Below are 19,151 nucleotides of genomic sequence, written 5' to 3' on the forward strand. Positions count from 1 at the left end.
TTTGGGGCTGATGACACTTAAGATTCTAACAATGTTTTAAGCTAGTGGTCATAACCATAGCTTGTGATGGTAAATTCTGTGTTGTTTATTACACTGCATTTTTGCATATTTTTGTTGGAGCTACATCGAATGGATTGCAACCACAATATCACCTTCATCACATCAACAACCCATTGTGTTGAGTGTGACTTGTTTGTGCCCATGAAGCATGGTAGACCAGGGGTGGCCAACTCCCAAGAGACTGTGATCTGCTCACAGAATTAAAAACTGGCAGTGATCTACCTCCTTTTTTGGGGTTCAGGGCAAAGTTGTTGAGCTTTTTTAGGGGGGAAGAAAGGAGGGAAGAGCCGCTCACAGATTGCTGAGAAGACAAACAGCCTCACTGAATACACTCCACCTTCCATTCTGCAGATTGTGCAAAAATGGAGGGCAGGATTAGGGGGCAAGGCTGGATTCTATTTTACCAACGCTAAGGAAAGGGACGCAGCGATTGACCACGATCGACCAAAACCTTCCAGGGATCTACCAGTAGATCACTGTTGGACATCCCTGTGGTAGACTGTCCAGTGTGAAACTGAGTATGCACTATTTGTTCCAGAGAGAACAACATTCAAGTATATTCCCACCCCTGGTGCAATAAATAAGAAGTTAATAACACAGCAGCTCTGAAAACCTTGCAGCCAACTCAAACCGTTACTTAACAGAACTCTGATAATTTCTGTCACTTTGTAACTAACATTGGGAAGTAAATAGCTCAGAGTCTTTCAAAGAAGGGGGGAAATGCCGTGTTTACCTTGTCACTGCACATACTTTCTTAAAAGTAAATGCACTCTCAAACAGCCACTATCATTCTGCTCTAGGGAACATCCTATTACTGAGGTTTTATTTAATCAAGTCTAAACCCTACAATCTTCTTTACTTGATAAAAAAAATAAATACACATATTCATTTTTGTTCCTACATTGCTACTTTAGAAGACAGGAAGCATAAAACTCTGAATCTCCTGCTGGGACTAATGAAAAAATTTCAAATGTCAGTATGGCACAGTACAAGCTGATCAACTATTCTTAGTCATAAAATACCCAGCATTCTTCAACATCCCTAACAAATGTAGTGATAAAGCAGCAGTGCTGCCTTCCAGTGCTACTATAAATCAGTTGTTTGCAAATTAACCCATTTTTATTATATCTGGACACAAGAGGAAAAATGTGCCCACCAAAGGAGTAAGCCATTTTCCTTGTGGAGTTTAACAAAGTCTCCTCATAACTTCCTTCGTTCCCCACAAACCATGGATGACTTAAGCATTAGTCCACCTCAGACCAGAGGGACTAAGCTTACTGGTGGTGAAAGCATATGAGATAAATAAATATAGGAAGCTGCCTGATACAAAGTGAGACCATTGGTTTATCTAGGTCAGTATTATCTGTCTCTGCTGACGGGAAATGATTATCCAGGGTTTAAGAGAGGAGTCTTTGCCAACCCTGTGGGTTGAAGCTGAGGTTTCCTGAGTGTAAAACAGGTGAGCTATGGCCTTCTCCAAAGCAAGTAGGAGAACTCTGTCACCCAGTGCCGGTTCTTTGACATCTCTCATGCTTAGTTTGAACCAGAAGGGGCATGATTTATGTTTGTCTTGTGGCTTCAGTTCTGTCCTTGCCTCCCCGAAAGTGCTTGCCTGCAATTCTGACCCCTTCTGTCATCCTTGCCAGTAGAGACTGCTTCTGGTTTCCATGTCAACATAAAGCCTACAAATGACTTATTGTGGATTTTAATGCCTAATGGGTTTGCTTTGGAGTGTGCTCAGAGGCACACAGGGAAGCTCTCACTCACAAGTCACATCGAAATGAATGGCAGCTGTGTAGGCAACATCCCTAGCATATAACAGAGATAAAAAGGTGAAGGTAAAGGACCCCTGACAGTTAAGTCTAGACACGAACAACTCTAGGGTTGCAGCACTCATCTCACTTTACTGGCCGAGGGAGCTGACGTTTGTCCACAGACAGTTTTTCTGTGTCATGTGGCCAGCATGACTAAGCTGCTTCTGGTGAAACCAGTAACCAAACAATTAAACCCCTGTGTTGCAAACAATTATCATTAATATCCCAGGCAACACTATGACCAAGTACAACAATGCGATGTCAACTCTTTCTATAATCTATACAGAACATTGAACAGTATGAAATATATGAAATATGCCCTCTCTGCAAAACCAAATAAACAGAAATCTTATAAATCTCTGAAAGTCACAAAATATGCACTCTTGATGGATTCTCTTGAAAACATAGAACCAAATAAACATAAGTCTTATAAGTCTCTGAATGTCTTTGTGGACTATGCAAGGCTCTGAAAGAAGCAATGGGTCAGATTCTTATCTGGTGAAAACAAGCCGTAAAGCTTTGTTTTATGACGTCCAACGCTGCTGAAGTGGTCCACAAACAGACGTAGTGAACAGTGATTCCGGATATACCCACTGTTTCGTGGAATTCTTCAGCACAGCAGAAGGATACAGAAATGCTTCATAAACTGCAAATGAATTATTGAAATGATGACCTGGTGAAACCAGAGCAGCGCACAGAAACACCGGAGTGGTACCTATTTATCTACTTGCACTTTGACATTCTTTCAAACTGCTAGGTTGGCAGGAGCTGGGACCAAGCAAAGGGAGCTCACCCCATCGCAGGGATTAGAACCACTGACCTTCCAATCGGCAAGCCCAAGAGACTCGGTGGTTTAGACCACAGCACCACCCACGTCCCTTGACTGAAATACCCAGAAGCATATGGTGGTTGTTTTTTCTCCAGAATCCCCACTCCCACACCTAAGTCTTGCAGCCTAAGCCAATGTCTTTTGTACCTTAAAAGAGAGATCCTTTGATTTGAGAAATTCAGATCCGTACCTTGGTGAAAGCTAGTTTCATTTATTCTTGCACATCTTTTTTTTATTCATAAGTCTGTGGTACAGTCATAATAAAAATGCAATCAATCAATCAACTTGAAAGATGCATTTCTGGTTTGCCATCCTCAAAGTATAGAACAATCAGACCCTGAAGGTTGACAGGTCTTTGATGTGAGTCAATAACTTAGTTGAAGCTCAGGTTTCTGAGGGAAAGAAAAATATTTGTGCGGCCGTCATGCTAGATACTCAAATGCACTCACTCATGCAGGGAGCAAAGCTATCCTTGGATACCTTGGTTTGGAAGTTGCCTTTCTCACATAACGGAAGGAAAGGGTTAGGTCTTGGCCACCAGCTACGTGAGCAGGTTTGCTCCACATTCTGATTACCAGAAGACCAGGCAAGCACTGGTTGCCTAATAGTTCTCCTACAATAATAGATTCCATCTGGCATGGAGGTGTCCAACACAGAAAAACCTGGTCCCTCCTGAGGATCCCAAGACAGGTTGAAGATCACAGCCAGATAGATAGTCAGCAGACAAGGAGAGGGGCTATTTTACAGGCAACCCACACCTTTCACAGATTAATGGAATTTGCCTAGGAAAAGGATCCTGAAGGCGTGTGTATTTTAATTTAACTTGTAACCTGCCTTGGAAGGATTTGTATCCTTAAAGGTAGAATAGAAAGAACTGTAGCAAATAAATAAATCGGTATAGGATTGCTACCTCAGTTCCTTAGCACTGATGCCAATTCTCAGTTTTTAATATTGGCCTGAGCACAGCTTTAAGCAAAATAATTTATTACTGAATTAAAATTATTTCCCTAAGTGATCATTGCAAATATTGTATAAACAGACCTAAGAATTCGGGAGCAGAAGACTTTTGGCTCGTCGGTGACAGAACGAGAAAGCATACCTAGTAATTCTCAAGTTTTTACCTTCCAACTTTATTCATACCAAGTATATCTGCATTGACATTCCCAATATATCACACAAAATATTCTGTACCACTCCTCTGACACTGGACTCATTATGCCAACCATAGTTTGTATGCCCTGGGGTACAATGAGCGTGTGAACTTATGTTGCTTGACTTGCCTTTTCACTCTACGAAATGTGGCCGGTCTCTCAAGTTGCAGCTTGCCTAGTCTAATTTGTGCATGAACATTTTCTCATGGTCCTCTCTAAGAAAGAACCACCAGCCTAAATGAAACCTATGTGGAACTGACTGGCCTCCTTTCGGAGATGATGGTTGTTTCTGCAATTCAAGTAAACAAGAGGTTCACGGTGTGTCCAAAATGTAACAAATGTGATTGTCCTTCTCACACCTCTACTTTACTGTCACCGCCATCATCACTCAGTATCAAAACTGGGAATGAAACTTCTGTAAAGCAAATATATATATATATATAGCTGAGTTGCTGTGATAAATTTATTTCTGGGTGAAGTTTTTCAACTTTCCCCCTTTATAAGAGACATCCCATGTAGGGCCCTTCTTTTCATGGTGCAGAATGAGATTTGGGAGTAGGGAATGGATGGGCATTCATTTTGTTTCAATTTTGTTCAATTCTCCACATTTCGACATCACTTTCCAATTTCATTTTAGGTTCTCATCGACATTTTTGTACAAATTTCTCTCCTCCTATACACATTCTTATATGCAAGTTTGCCCAATACACACATTTTCTCAAAGCTTCCCCCCCAAAATGTAATACAAGATTGTATGCTATTTTCAGTAATATATGCATTTATAGGCACACTTCACTCTTATATAAACATGTTTGTATACATTACCTTGGCTGGAGAACTGCATTGAAAAATTTGGGTAAGTGTGAAGGATGACCGTGTTTCAATTTGCATATTGTTTTGGAAAGTCTGAATTTATCTTTAAATGCAAACTCAATCAAATTTCAACCCCATCCCTATTTGAGGTAAGCGTTTCTTCCCTACACTTCATTTTCATGTTTATTGTGCTCTTGTCACAAATATGGCTTCATACCAAGTTTGAGTTTTAATGAAAATTATGTTTCAAAATAAATAGAGAGCAGTATTTTAGGAAATTGTGGAAAGGGAAAGAGAGGCATTTTGATAGTCTAGAACAGAAAAATGGCAGATGAACCATTAATGTATATATTGCAGCAATTTGTTCTCCATCTACTTAGGCAAAATATGCTGCTAATAAATAAAATTTATTTATATCAGAGCTCTAATAATTGCCACATACCAGTGCCTTCAATATTTGCATTAGTAAACTTTAGTCCTGATATTTATGAGATAGGGAATGGATAATCAACATTTAATGTCAAAATGCTTGCCACCTAGCAAAGAAATAGGAAATTCTCCTTTATCATTTGAGATTAATTTGTTTGCATACAAATAAAGCATTTATTATCTAGATTGCGTCCCCTCCACTGATAAACTGGGAAAGGCATTAAGAAAGCAGAATAGTTAAGACTGTTGATTGCTTCACTGTATTAAAACTAGCTTGTTGGTGTTAATCAGAAAGCACTATATGATCCATTAGCTGTGAAAGGCTTTAAATATTTGATTTGCAGCATGGGGGATTAACACAGAATCTCATTAACCAGGAAAGTTTGCTATAGTTTTCATTTAAGTAGAATTTAAGCTTTGGAAACTGTTTGATGGGGGGAAATTCTCTTGCTGGCCCATCAAGTGATGGTGTTAGAGAACTGCCATCATATTAGAAACACATCAGTTTTCCTAGTTAGGCTAGAATCTGAGAGTGGTGTTAGATGTTGCAGTCCTCATGGCCAAATAGAAGTCACTTCCAGTTGTTGGGCTGCTACTGGAATGTCTGCAAGGATAACTTGTATAAACTGGCAGATAAACCCCCAAAGTCCAGACCCTCCAAGCGTCCCTATTTTCCAGGGACAGTCCCAGATTTACAGAAGCCACCCCAGTTTCTAATTTGCTCCCTGAATGCCCCGCTTCTCCTTAGGATGTTCCTCTTTTCATCGGAGAAATGATGAGAATTTTGTGACCCCTCCTGAGCCAAGGATATAAGTAACTACATTTTTTTTAATGTTTAATGTTTGATTTTTTTATGTTGAAAGCCACCCAGAGTAGCTGGGGCAACCTAGTCAGATGGGTGGGGTATAATAATAATAATAATAATAATAATAATAATAATAATGGAATAGGACATTCCTATTTTCATTGGAGAAATGTTGGAGGGTACACAAGACATTACAGTGCATCATGGAAGTATAATTGAGTAGCTTTCAAAATATATCTCTAAGAACATTGGGGTTCCTCAGCAGCTCACCAGGTGTTCCTCAGTGCAAAAAATGATGGAAGATACGATGGTTGTCTCCCTTTACTGCTACTGATCTACTGCAAAATAGGAGTGCTGGAGACATCCTAAGCCTGTTCAATGTCACATGTGAATTGCACATGCTCTCCAGAGCCAGAATTCTTTGCGACAAGCAGGGCACACAGAGACATGAATTTGAAAAGGGCTGATTAAGGATGGGATGTTTGAAAACCAGTGCTGTTATCTAGAAGGATGAAAGCGAATAAAACATAGGCTCCAGCAAGAGTAAAATACAGTTTGTATTGATTATACCATATAAGTAAAGCTGAATGAATGGTTCATACTGGTCCATGACATTCATTCATAAGCTCATTCTCTCCTATTTCCACATCAATCAGATAGATTTATAGATGACAGATAGCAAGCATATTTAGCATATGGCATACAACTGTGCATTTTTGTACATACCCCCCCCTACTGCAAGTTTCAAGCAACATTTACCATAAGACATTTTTGTATGTATTTATCCTAATATATATGGATGGAGTGGACGCGGGTGGCGCTGTGGGTTAAACCACAGAGCCTAGAACTCACTGATCAGAAGGTCAGCAGTTTGAATCCCCGCGATGGGGTGAGCTCCTGTTGCTCGGTCCCTGCTCCTGCCAACCTAGCAGTTTGAAAGCACGTCAAAGTGCAAGTAAATAAATAGGTACCACTCTGGTGGGAAGGTAAACAGCATTTCTGTGCGCTGCTCTGGTTCACCAGAAGTGGCTTAGTCATGCTGGCTACATGACCTGGAAGCTGTACGCTGGCTCCCTCAGCCAATAAAGCGAGATGAGCGACACAACCCCAGAGTCGGTCACGACTGGACCTAATGGTCAGGGGTCCCTTTACCTTTACCTTACATATATGGAACTACACATCTTCATATGCATTTTCTTTTTCTTTGAGCTGAGAACTGTATTGAGAAATTTACAGAAGTGTGAAAGCTGAAGTGTAAATGTCTTAGTGATTCATGTAATAGTCTGGGCACTGCAGATCTGATCGGTTTGCTTAAAAATGCAGACCGATAAAACCCGTGAACATCTTGAACTGGGGGAAAAAATGGGAAATTGATGACCTATTCTAAGCTACTTTGAGCCAAATCTAATGTCGTCACACTGATCCCTTCTCCAAGTTCTCCCCAATGAGTGTACAAACCCTCCCTCATCCCCACCTACATGATCTCCAACTCACCACCTTCCTTAGAATCAAAGACAAAATATAAATGGGATGATTGAAAGATACCTCTCATATTTGAATCAAGCATTACAATTAACCATGCTTCCTATTCTAGACCAAGCAAAGAAATATGAACTCTCCTCTTTATATTTTCTTTGTTTTAACGAAAGAAGGCACTGTTGCTATATATATATATATATATATATATATATATATATATATATATATATATATAAACCCACACATGAGCTAGTGTACTTGTGTGGCAAAAGTCCAAAAATGAAACTTTCTTGTTTAGGTAATAAATCACTCAAACCAGTTCACACTCGCCCAATAACTCACGACAATTTCCAACGTGTCTTTGCTGAATGATTGCATTGAATATATGATCGCTGTCCAATATTGTCTTAAATATCAGATGGAGGGAATGCCAAGCTAGATAAATGAAATGGTGAGGTTGTGCAACTATCAGCTGGGACTTGAACTGGAAACTACATTGGTTGCAGGTTTGAGCATTGAATGGGACAGCTGCATAGTTCTGCATTGCAAGGGTTTGATGGTACTCAGGGTCCCTTCCGATTTTATAATTCTATGATGGTTCATTTGCTGGGGCACCTTATGGTAAACTACTCTGGAATATGATTTTGAGGCTTCAGCATGGCTCCATTCCCAGTCTGAACAATAACATAAAACATGAAGCTGTCTTACAGTGAGTCAGACAATACACACACACACACACACACACCATTTAAAGCACACATCCCTTTCAAGGATTATGGGAATGTTAGTTTATCAGAAAGGGATGCAGGTGGCACTGTGGGTTAAACCACAGAGCCTAGGACTTGCCGATCAGAAGGTCGGCGGTTCGAATCCCCACAATGGGGTGAGCTCCCATTGCTCGGTCCCTGCTCCTGCCAACCTAGCAGTTCAAAAGCACATCAAAGTGCAAGTAGATAAATAGGTACCGCTCCAGTGGGAAGGTAAACGGCGTTTCCGTGCACTGCTCTGGTTTGCCAGAAGTGGCTTAGTCATGCTGGCCACATGAAACGGAAGCTGTATGCCGGCTCCCTCAGCCAATAAAGCGAGATGAGCGCCGCAACTCCAGAGTCGGTCACAACTGGACCTAATGGTCAGGGGTCCCTTTACCTTTAGTTTATCAGAGGTGCTGGGAACTGTATCTGTTTGAGGAAAGTAAACTACAATGCACAGCCTCTGTCTCTCAGCCCTCATCTTGTCCAATTCTTACTGGCTGTTCATAGTCCTTGGCAGAAATTGGTCTCATCCTTAAAAAATGTGGTCCTTTAACTGCAGAGTTAACAGGGTAAATTTCAGCCATGGTTGTGGAAAACATGTGCTCTTCCACTGAACTCATTCCTTTTGGACTGAGCCTCGCCATTGGACATCTGTTGAGAATCCTGTTAACTCAGAAAAATTGAAGGAAATAAAGTGACGAAATTTGGGGCATACGGTCCTTTCCTGCCATTTTCATGGGGGGATCATAGGGGGACAAAAGCACATATGTGCAAAAAGGGCAGCAGGAAGAAACAACGTTCAATGTTGTTTGTTGTTGTGTTGCACCACACCCACTGGTGCAAGTGGAATTTAGAGTGGCATGCTCGTATATTGAACAAAAAGTCACCGCTCCATAATGCAACAGGTAGTTCAGTGCAAAGGGAACATAAGAAAATGGGACAGAAGCACAAGCATTATAATCAGGAAAGCTATCACAATATCCCCTACGTCTAAGCACAAATATTCCATTTAAAAAGTAATAATGTTGTGTGTATGTTCTCTTTGCGTGCCAAGACCCTCAAGCCAGCCCCTGTTAAAATAAATTAATTCACACTGATGCAGAATTTTGGTTTAAGGTTAAGGGGCAAAATTTAGGCCACAACTTTATTGATTACAGCAAATGTGAGCGGTATTGGCTTAGGCATTGGCAAAAGACTATATCGGACTCCTGCCCCCTTTGCAGGAAGACAGTAAAGGTAAACCACCAAAAGAGGAAGCTGCTTTGGGGGAACCTGCCTGCATCTCCCCTGGTGTTCCCAGAGGCCTGGCATGGCCTTAGCCCTTCAACCGGACTTCGGACAGGATCCAGGCCCCGGATTCCATTAACAGAATACCCTTGGATAATGGAGGGGCAGGTGATGGCTGATCTCCCCTCCCCCACTCATCAATAAGCCGATGCCTAACTGCCAAACTTTACAAAGTTGGGACGATTGCTAAGAGGTAGGCGAAAACCCAAAGGCTAGTACCAATCTGCCAAATGGAAAAATTCCTATCCAGTCCCCATCCCAAGACTCTGAAGTCCAAAGCAAGGCCAGAGGACACCCAAATTAGAGGGAGGGTGGGCAGGTGTTTGGCAGAGTGAAGCAGGTGCTTGGCACACGCCACGCTGATGCTTTTATACCCCCCCCCCCCCATGATCACCTCACTCAAAATGATTGGCCAATAGGCCTGGGGTGATCGTGGTGCCACCCCGACATGAGGGTATTACTCCGTCCACACCAGGGTGGGGGGAACTGGGTTGAGGGCCTGCCCGTAACCAGGACCATCTTTTAAGATGATTCCACTTGGTAAGCAACCCAAGTGAGAAACAGCAGGACCATGGTGATGGTTAGGAAAATTACAGTGCAATCCTAGGCATTGCGTGTTGAGGTCCCCCAAGCCACCCCTAAATAATTCACAATTCACACATAATTTTTGTTTAAGGTGTTTGGCATAATTTTGGCCACAACTTTATTAAAATACATAAATGTGAGTGGTTGCTTAGGCATTGGTTATGACTATCTGTCCCCACGCCCAGGGAGAGAACTGACTTCCAGATTCCAGCAAAACCCAGTGAGGGAAAACAATATTGGGGAGAGCATGGAGCCAGGCGCCAATCCCTCATCCCCCCCCCCCATACTCCCGGAGGCTTGCGCGGCCCTAAGCCCCATTCAGGGGTACAGACGAAAGAATGGCAAGCCCCTGGATTCCTTTAACAGAATTCCCTTTCCGCAGCAGCATTGGAAGGGCAGGGACGTACCCCTCCACCAACCAATTGTTTAACCAAAGCCTAATCGCAACCTTACAAGTTGTGACAATTTGCTACGCAGTAGGCAAAACCAAATGGCCCCAGCCAATCAACCAAATGGACAAAATTCCTACCAGGCCCCTGCCCCAAACGCAGACGACCCCATGACAGGCATAGCAAGGTCAACGCAATACCCCTAGATCACGGAGGGTGGGTGGGTGATTCGATGCACGCAGCAAAAGAGCCCAGTCTTGATTTTATAACCTTTGGTCCGTCCCCCTAAATGGCAACACCAAAATTTGCCCAGTAACCCAACCGCCCAATCACTGCAGATGGTCATCCATACTAACCCGCCCAGCAACAGAGGGGTGGCCTGTTCAGACCCCACCGCAACACGTGCTCTCTATGAAGGAGAACACGCTTTGCCTCCTCAGTTCCACTGACTTCATTGTAATTTATTCCCAGGTAAATAAACATGGTATTTAGTAATAAAGAACATTCAGTTTTGCCATTCCCCCCCTCCCAAAACACTAACATGTATTTTAACATGTGTTTTTAAATGCCATATTTCTTATTCTTGGATTCAAGTGGTGTTCCCACCATTCATTACTCTTTTTCTACCAGAATAGAAATAATGCCCTTTTTAAAACAGCAGCTTGTTCACTGCTGTTACGGATTTAATGATAGTTAATCAGGATAATGGAAGCAGCAGATGTAAGAGCTCTTTATTAGTAGAGCTTTACTTTTGTGTGTTTAAAAGAATAAGACACATTTCTTCCTGTTGTTGACTTTTAACCAGTAAACATGCTTTTAAATTTAATGAAAAAATTGGTTGATTCCAAGATGACTAATAAGTGCCAAACAGAATTCCAGTTCAAGGGTGTGTGAGGAGACTAACTCTTTTGAAAACTCCTAAGCAGTCTTTTTTTCTAGCAGAGGAAAGAAAAAATGCTGTGGTCCCGATTTAATTCAAAAAATTGTCTTTCACCTCTGTATGCAATTAAGTCATATGCAGTTGCGTATCTGCATGCAATTAAGCTTCAAGAAAGGCCACCTTTCTGAGCACAATCACTGGAGAGCACTTTCTTGAATTTAGTGGGACTTAATTCTCAATTACTGGGAATATGCTGCATGTGTACTTAATATTGTCAAGCTTTGAACTTAAAAACGTAAGTCAACATTTTCAGTAGGAGGATTCTTTTGCCTTTGCACAACCTTTGGGTAAATTGAGACTCCTGTGTGGCACATTCTCATTATATAACCAATCAATAATGCACATATTACTTGGCTTTGAGGTTAATCTTTAATTGGGCCAAAGTGCTATTTTCTTCTTTCTAGGTAATATTAATCTCCTGCAAATGTGGAGCTGATCATGAAATGTGTTTACGGGAAGTCTGCTTTTTCCTTTGATTGCCATCAGATTTTCCGGAGTATCCGTCACCGTTCACACTGACTAAGTACAAGCTCAACTGCAATGTGTGAAACTCTTCCGAAAAAGGAACCGCTGTTATGAAAATGTCACCTGAGGACAAAAGCTCTAATTTGAATGCTGCACTAGGGGAGATTTGGGTGGCAACTCTATTAAAGGAGCAACTGGCAGTCAATTAAACCCCACTCCAAGACACATAAAGCATTACAAATGGGTCAACAAACATCAAAACAGAATGAGCATGAGAACAGAATTAGGGATGTCTTCATCAGTGACTCAAGTTCAGTGTTACATCTATATATGTCCTCTGAAAAGGCTTATACATCCCTAAGTCCAAGTAACTCCAGAATGTCCACAGAGCTCAGAGACTGCTGCTTTTATCAGCAGATATTTATTTCTTTGGCTTTCAAAACTGCGCACAACTTCCCAGACTTTCCCTATAACTAAAATTATTTTAATTGAATCAGGAGAGCAATAATGAAACAAAATCGAGTTAGCTGCGTCCTTGTTAAAAGCTGTAACCAGTACACTTCCTTCTAATTGCTTCCTCCTTAGCTAAGGGGGTGTGTGGAAATGGGTAAGGCCTAATGATTTACAAAGGGGAATGGAAATCGTTGTGTAATTAGCAGTTTTCTACACTGAGATTAGATAAAACTGCAGCATCTCATAAATTCATATTTTACTGCTTGCAAGGATGCAGGCTGGAGAACAGCTCAACCCTGAAAGCAACAGTATACAAAGCTATGAAATCAGGAAGGCCAGTAGCGTCCTGATCCAGTGCATGGATATTTGGAAAGAAATGCTTGTAGATTCAATGGGATTTATTGCCAAGGTGGTATACATACAACTGCAGAGTTAAAGACAAAATATGAATCAACCTGACCTAAACGCCTCCCTCGTACCTGCTCCTAAATTCTTCATGTCATCTACCAATGCATTATATGACATAAGGGGGAAAGAAGGTTATCACAGAGATATAACATGTGGTAAAAGAACATTCGTCAAAGCATACCAGTCAGGGCTGATCTGGAAGACTGATATGTTATCCCTCATTGTGTTCATCGACACCAAAATTAACATGTGCAATTAACAGTCCCGCATAGAGCGAATTACAGTAGTCAAGCCTGGACATTCTAAGGAAAAGCGGGACCTTCCAGGATCAAATGAGAAACCGGGATGGCTTCTCTAAATCGGGGGTGTACTTGGAAAATAGGCACACCTGGAGGGGCTGCTATGACCATAAGACTCAATAAGTACAGTATAACTTCTTTTTAGATTGCAAACTACATCACTAGTACGCAGTTGATGGTATGCAGCTGTTCCACTACACAGATAGAGCTTTGCTTCCACATTCATTTTATTAATCACAGTGGTGATCTCTAACACCGGCATGAATAAACCAATCCCTGCTCACGCAGATCAGTAAGTTCACTCTGTAGAGCATGTGGCTACTTATCCACCGGCTTGCATCATTCTAAACAAAATTGAGGGATCATGCAAAGCTTCTGTCCATTTGGGTATACTTGAGCAATATGGATTTAATTAAGTCTCCCTTTCTCTTTTACCAAGAGGAGATGTCAGAGCTCTTATTTACCTGGGGCCTGGAAACTCGAAGCAATTAAAATGCTTAAGGTCACTTCTTCAAGTGCAGAGGTTGTCAGAATGCGAAACAGGCCTGCTGTCATTACTTGTTTATGACTGTTCCGGCCAAAACACACGGTTGCCTTAATTAGTTTTTCCTTTTCCCTGCAATGTTTGTGAAGTCAGCGTTGGCAGCGCCGGGGTACAGCATGTTCCTGTATATCTCAGATTACGGATCAACCTGTCCTCATTATCCTTTCATAGAAAAGAAGCCAATTTTATGTTATCCTGACGAATAGATGAGAGGTACCTGCTGCAAAATTGCATTTTCCTCCTTTCTGGTGTGTCTTGCGACCTCCTTTGGACTCCTGACTGTTGTATAACAGGAGGAACAGTTGAATCTAGCTGTCTTGACTGGAAGTGTAGCCTGCCTTGAAGATACCCACTGATTCAATTTGAATATGAAGTAACACTTGAATGAGCTGCACGTTTCCTTGCTAGTTGCGCAGCATTGAGAGTCGCTGATCACCTTATCACACCTCTCCAATCAGTGTTCCCAAGGTGGTGAAACACCTGCAGTTTTGTGTATGTTTGTGGCTGGATTCAGATCCCATTTTTTTTCCTATCCAGAGAGTTGACAGCATCGTTCTTTGCCTCAGGTGGCTGCTCCTGCTGCTAAACCAGAAACTAGAAGAGGCACACATGGCTCCCTATGCTAGATTCATTTGGGAGTTGTAAGCCATTGCCCTTGAGAGCATATTCAAGATCATTTAACTTGCTTTAAAACATTTCTAGCAAATGCCTCAAATGTAAAGCCAGTGTGGTGCACCTAGGACTCATCCATACTTCAGTTTGTCTTGTGTTTTCTTCCATTTGCCCTGTGAATCCTAGGCATGGGTCCAAGAGGGCTTTGCCTCTTGTCTTACTGCTTTCCCCGGAAAACCCACTGTTTGCTGCTGAATCAGAACAAACGTCAATCCGCAGAAAGCCTGATTGATCTCTGTTCTGATTCAGTGGTAAACAATGTTGTTGTTCCTCTGCTTTCCCTGGGAAAGCCCAACAATATCCCTCAGAGCCTCTGGTAGCATGGGGAGAGTCGTGGGGGGGGCGGAGCATAGCCCCTGGTGCATGATTTTGAGGGAGTGTGAATCAGGCATCCACACACAGGGATCCTAGTCCTGCCCAGTCTGCTGCTGGGGGGTCTCTGGGTCCCAGAGCCTTGGCTGGCCTGGCCTCCACACCCCCAGCCCCATCACTGAATGGCCACCTGGCCAGCATTGGAGGGATGTCCCTGCCAAGTGCTGCCTCTGCTAACCAGGTTGCTCTCTGTGTGGGAAGGCAGGAGGTGTTGTGCGGCCCCATGAACCCTTCATGCCCCATGCCCACCATCACTGGGCTGGCTCAGTGGGTTTTGTTCATCCTCCACACCCTGCCTCTGGTTCCGCCTGGTATGCATTTGTGCAGGCCCCAGGCACCAGCAAAGACATTGCCTCAGACCCATGCCTAGGACAAACAGAAGGGCAGCAGAACAGGGTTGCCATTCCTTGGTGGGTGCCACCAAGGGTGGCTGCCTCATCCTGCCTAATGGGTGGGTGAGCTCTGCCTCCTTTCACTTGCTCCATGGGGGTGGGCCTAAGGAGGGAAAGCAGCTGGTGAGGGAAGGGGAGAAAGAAAGAGATCCAAGAGAGTCAAGGGAAAGGAGGAAAGGTTTACAGAATGAACATAATGTTGTGAATGGATTCATGCGTGCATGCAAGTGAATGTGTGGATTGAGTAAGGAACATGAGTGTACTAAGTGGTAGAGCATCTGTTTAGCATGCAAAAGGTCCCAGGTTCAGTCGCCAGCATCTCTAGATAGGGCTGGGAATCTTCTTCTTTGGTGATCATTTGTAGCTGAATAAGATTGTCTTCAATAAACATGGTTTTAACAGTAAGTTACTGCGGAGGCCAATTCTGGATCCAAACATCCTTCCACAGTGGTGACAGAGGTTTCCAGGCAGGAGTTGGTTACGGTGAGGTTTTGCCAAGTGTGCCTTCCTCTTAGAAGATTTCTCCCTTTCGTTCTGAGTTCATGCTACTTCAAAGCCCATGACACTTTTGGTAAAGGCTGTTCCCCAACTGGAGCACACGCAGGCCAGTGTTTCCCAGTTCTCGGTGTTTATACTACTTTTTAAAGATTTGCCTTAAAAGAGTCTTTACACCTCTTTTGTTAACCACCAGCATTACACTTTCCATTTTTAAGTTTGGAATAGAGTAGTTGCTTTGGAAGACGATAATCAGGCATCTACACAACATGACCAGTCCAACAAAGTTGATGTTGAAGAATCATTGCTTCAACACAGGTGATGGTTGCTTCTTCCAGTACAGTGGCATTAGTTTGCCTGTCTTCCCAAGTGATGTGTAAAAATTTTCAGTGACACGATTGATGGAATCATTCAAGTACAGTGGTACCTCGGGTTAAGAACTTAATTCGTTCTGCAGGTCCATTCTTAATCTGAAACTGTTCTTAACCTGAGGTACCACTTTAGCTAATGGGCCTCCCGCTGCTGCCGCCACGCCGCTGCTGCATGATTTCTGTTCTCATCCTGAAGCAAAGTTCTTAACCGGAGGTACTATTTCTGGGTTAGTGGGATCTGTAACCTAAAGCGTCTGTAACCTGAAGTGTCTGTAACCCAAGATACCACTGTAGTTGGAGATGGAGCTTATAAGTGGTCCACGTTTCACAAGCGTATAGTAAGGTTGGTAGTACAATAGCTTTGTAAACAAGCATCTCTAGGTAAAGATGGGAATATCCCTTCTCTGAAGCCTAAAACAGTTGCTGCCAAAGGCTCCTATTTTCTCTCAGTGCATGGAAGAAGAGTGTGGGGTGATTCTAGTCAACTTGCCAACTTTTGAAGGCTCCCAACAGATGAGCTTCAGGTCCTCAGGTTGGCGGAAGGTGCAATCACGTTGCTTCAGTCACATGTTGGGATTAAGATATTCCCTGTAAGATTTCAAAGAAGGACATATCTTGGAATGGTTTGTCAGGCCGTGGGTGGGGTAACATACATCAACTGCACTTGCTTAAGAAACCTAAAGTTCAGTCTGGAAACTATTTCCCAAACTGATGCAGCAACAACACTCTAGATTACTGCACCCAAACCCTAGGTGGTCTCTCCCTTCCATTCCTGGGTCCTTCTTTCCCTCTCCTTTTTCCCTCTACTGTTTCCTTCCTACTGTTTTCCTTCCTGAGTTGTGGAGAGCAAGAATGGATAAGGGAGGATGCAAAGGGTTCCTATGGGTCAACGGATAACCCATTTTTTGGTAAGATATTAAAATCAATGAAAGGTTGCACATTTTTAAAGAAAACACCTTTAAATGCTAGATCATTTATGTACCATAATCTGGACACTTTGAGAAGCTTCCAATGTGTTTATCCTTCCCTAACAGTGATTGTTTGATGGCTATAAACACAGAATTAATGCAGGCAATATCTAGATGAAGAGCAGTAATTTAGTTACATAATGCATTGCATCAAGAAGCGTTAATTACATTTATACACTATTTGGAGGTACGAGAGTCACAGTAATTTTGTCAAATAGCTGTTCCCAGAAGGAGGCCACTGTGGAAAATTATTAGTCTGTAAAGGGAAACTAGCCATTGTGAATGGCATACTTAACTTCCTTTATTGTCGCTGGTCCACTGAACTTCATTTGGCATTAGTATTGATCCCCCATTGGCTCAGTTACAGGCAGGTTAATTTATGGAACATTGGAGGTGGGCAGGATCCACAATAAATGCTACTGAACCATCTGTTCTCCCTTCTGGAAGTCATCTCTCTGGGTCTTGACTCTACTAGAAACAATTTTCATTTAGAATAATTTCCATTGTGATTTACAGTAACAGACGCCGGCGACACCTCTCTGTGAAGAAGTTAATGGGAGCACATAAGACCATGGCGAATGCAACATTTCTGCTTTAATTTTGTCTACCTTTCATGTAATTAGTGGCAGCAATCAACTTCCATCATCCAATATGCTGGTCCTGCATTCTTTTATCACTCAGTGTGCTTTTATTAGTTGATGCACAACATCTGAACATCCGTTTCCCCTCATTTTCTTCATATATATTGCAAGGGGAGAGAGGGAGGCATCAGAATGGGGGTGAAGCAAGGGCACAAAAGGGTCCAAAGAACAGGAGGTGATGGTGGCTTCATAATTGCTTGGAAGACGAAAAGGGGTTGCAATGCATGGAAGGAGGAAGATGCAGGAGGCTAGCATGAGCTTGGTTTGTGTGCAAGGGGGTTGCACAAAAGGAGAAGGAGTCATAGGGGTGAATTTAGAAGAATTTAGAATTTATTATTTATACCTCGCCCATCTGGCTGGGTTTCCCCAGCCACTCTGGGCGGCTTCCAACAAAGTATTAAAATACAGTAGTCTGTTAAACATTAAAAGCTTCCCTAAAGAGGGCTGTCTTCAGATGTCTTCTAAAAGTCTGGTAGTTGTTCTTCTCTTTGACATCTGGTGGGAGGGCGTTCCACAGGGCGGGTGCCACTACCGAAAAGCCCTCTGCCTGGTTCCCTGTAACTTGGCTTCTCGCAGGGAGGGAACTGCCAGAAGGCCCTCGGCGCTGGACCTCAGTGTCCGGGCAGAATGATGGGAGTGGAGACACTCCTTCAGGTATACTGGACCGAGGCTGTTTAGGGTGAAGGGGCAAAGCAGGGCTACAGAGAAGAACAGAGAAGTATCTTTATAAATGGAGTTGAGAAAATGAAAAGGGAGATTAGTACTTGCATGGGGTGGGAAGGGGAAGCTCTAGGGAGTTATTGTGCAGGGAATGGCAGGGGTTTGAGGAGGAGGAGGAGAGGAGGAAAAGAAGAAGAAGAAGAAGAAGAAGAAGAAGAAGAAGAAGAAGAAGAAGAAGAAGAAGAAGAAGAAGAAGAAGACGACGCCGACTTTGGATTTGATATCCCGCTTTATCACTACCTGAAGGAGTCTCAAAGCAGCTAACAATCTCCTTTCCCTTCCTCCCCCACAACAAACACTCTGTGAGGTGAGTGGGGGTGAGAGACTTCAGAGAAGTGTGACTAGCCCAAGGTCACCCAGCAGCTGCATGTGGAGGAGCGGAGACGCGAACCCGGTTCCCCAGATTACAAGACTACTGCTCTTAACCACTACACCACACTGGCTCTTGAGAAGCATATTGAGCAGGGCACAGTCCCTAGCAGACCCAATGATACCAATAGACTTATGTGAGCCATGTATGTTAATGTCAGTGGGTTTGCTCTCCCTAGGACTAACATCGTACAACCCTTGATTCCTATGTGATTTCCACTGTGTGTGATGAGGACTGGCAGTAGACCTGCGGCAACCAAACGGGGATCTTGTGGGTGTATTGATTGTGGGAATGCTCACCTCCACATGGGTAGGTGTGTGTAGACCGGGGTTGAGGAAGCCATGTTGCTGGACTACAGATCTCATCATTTCTCATGACTGGCCACATCAGCTGGCATTTATGGGAGCTGGAGTCAAACATCTTATAAATTATGGGCTCCTAATCTCTAGCATGGATTCATATATGGGTAACATGTCCTGTAAAGTACAAGTTACATGATTCCTGGCAGGAAATGATGCCCAATCCATACTTAGCATTTAAAGGTGGGTGGGTGGGGGCTATTCCATAGTGAGGCCTATTGCAACTGGCAAAAGTTTAACCTATGGGGTGCCCTTCTGTTTCGTTGAGGTCTTCCTTCAGACTGCTGGG

This window comes from Podarcis gaigeae (genome assembly GCF_964106915.1).
Source record: "Podarcis gaigeae genome assembly, chromosome: 9".
NCBI classification, from domain to species: Eukaryota; Metazoa; Chordata; class Lepidosauria; order Squamata; family Lacertidae; genus Podarcis; species Podarcis gaigeae.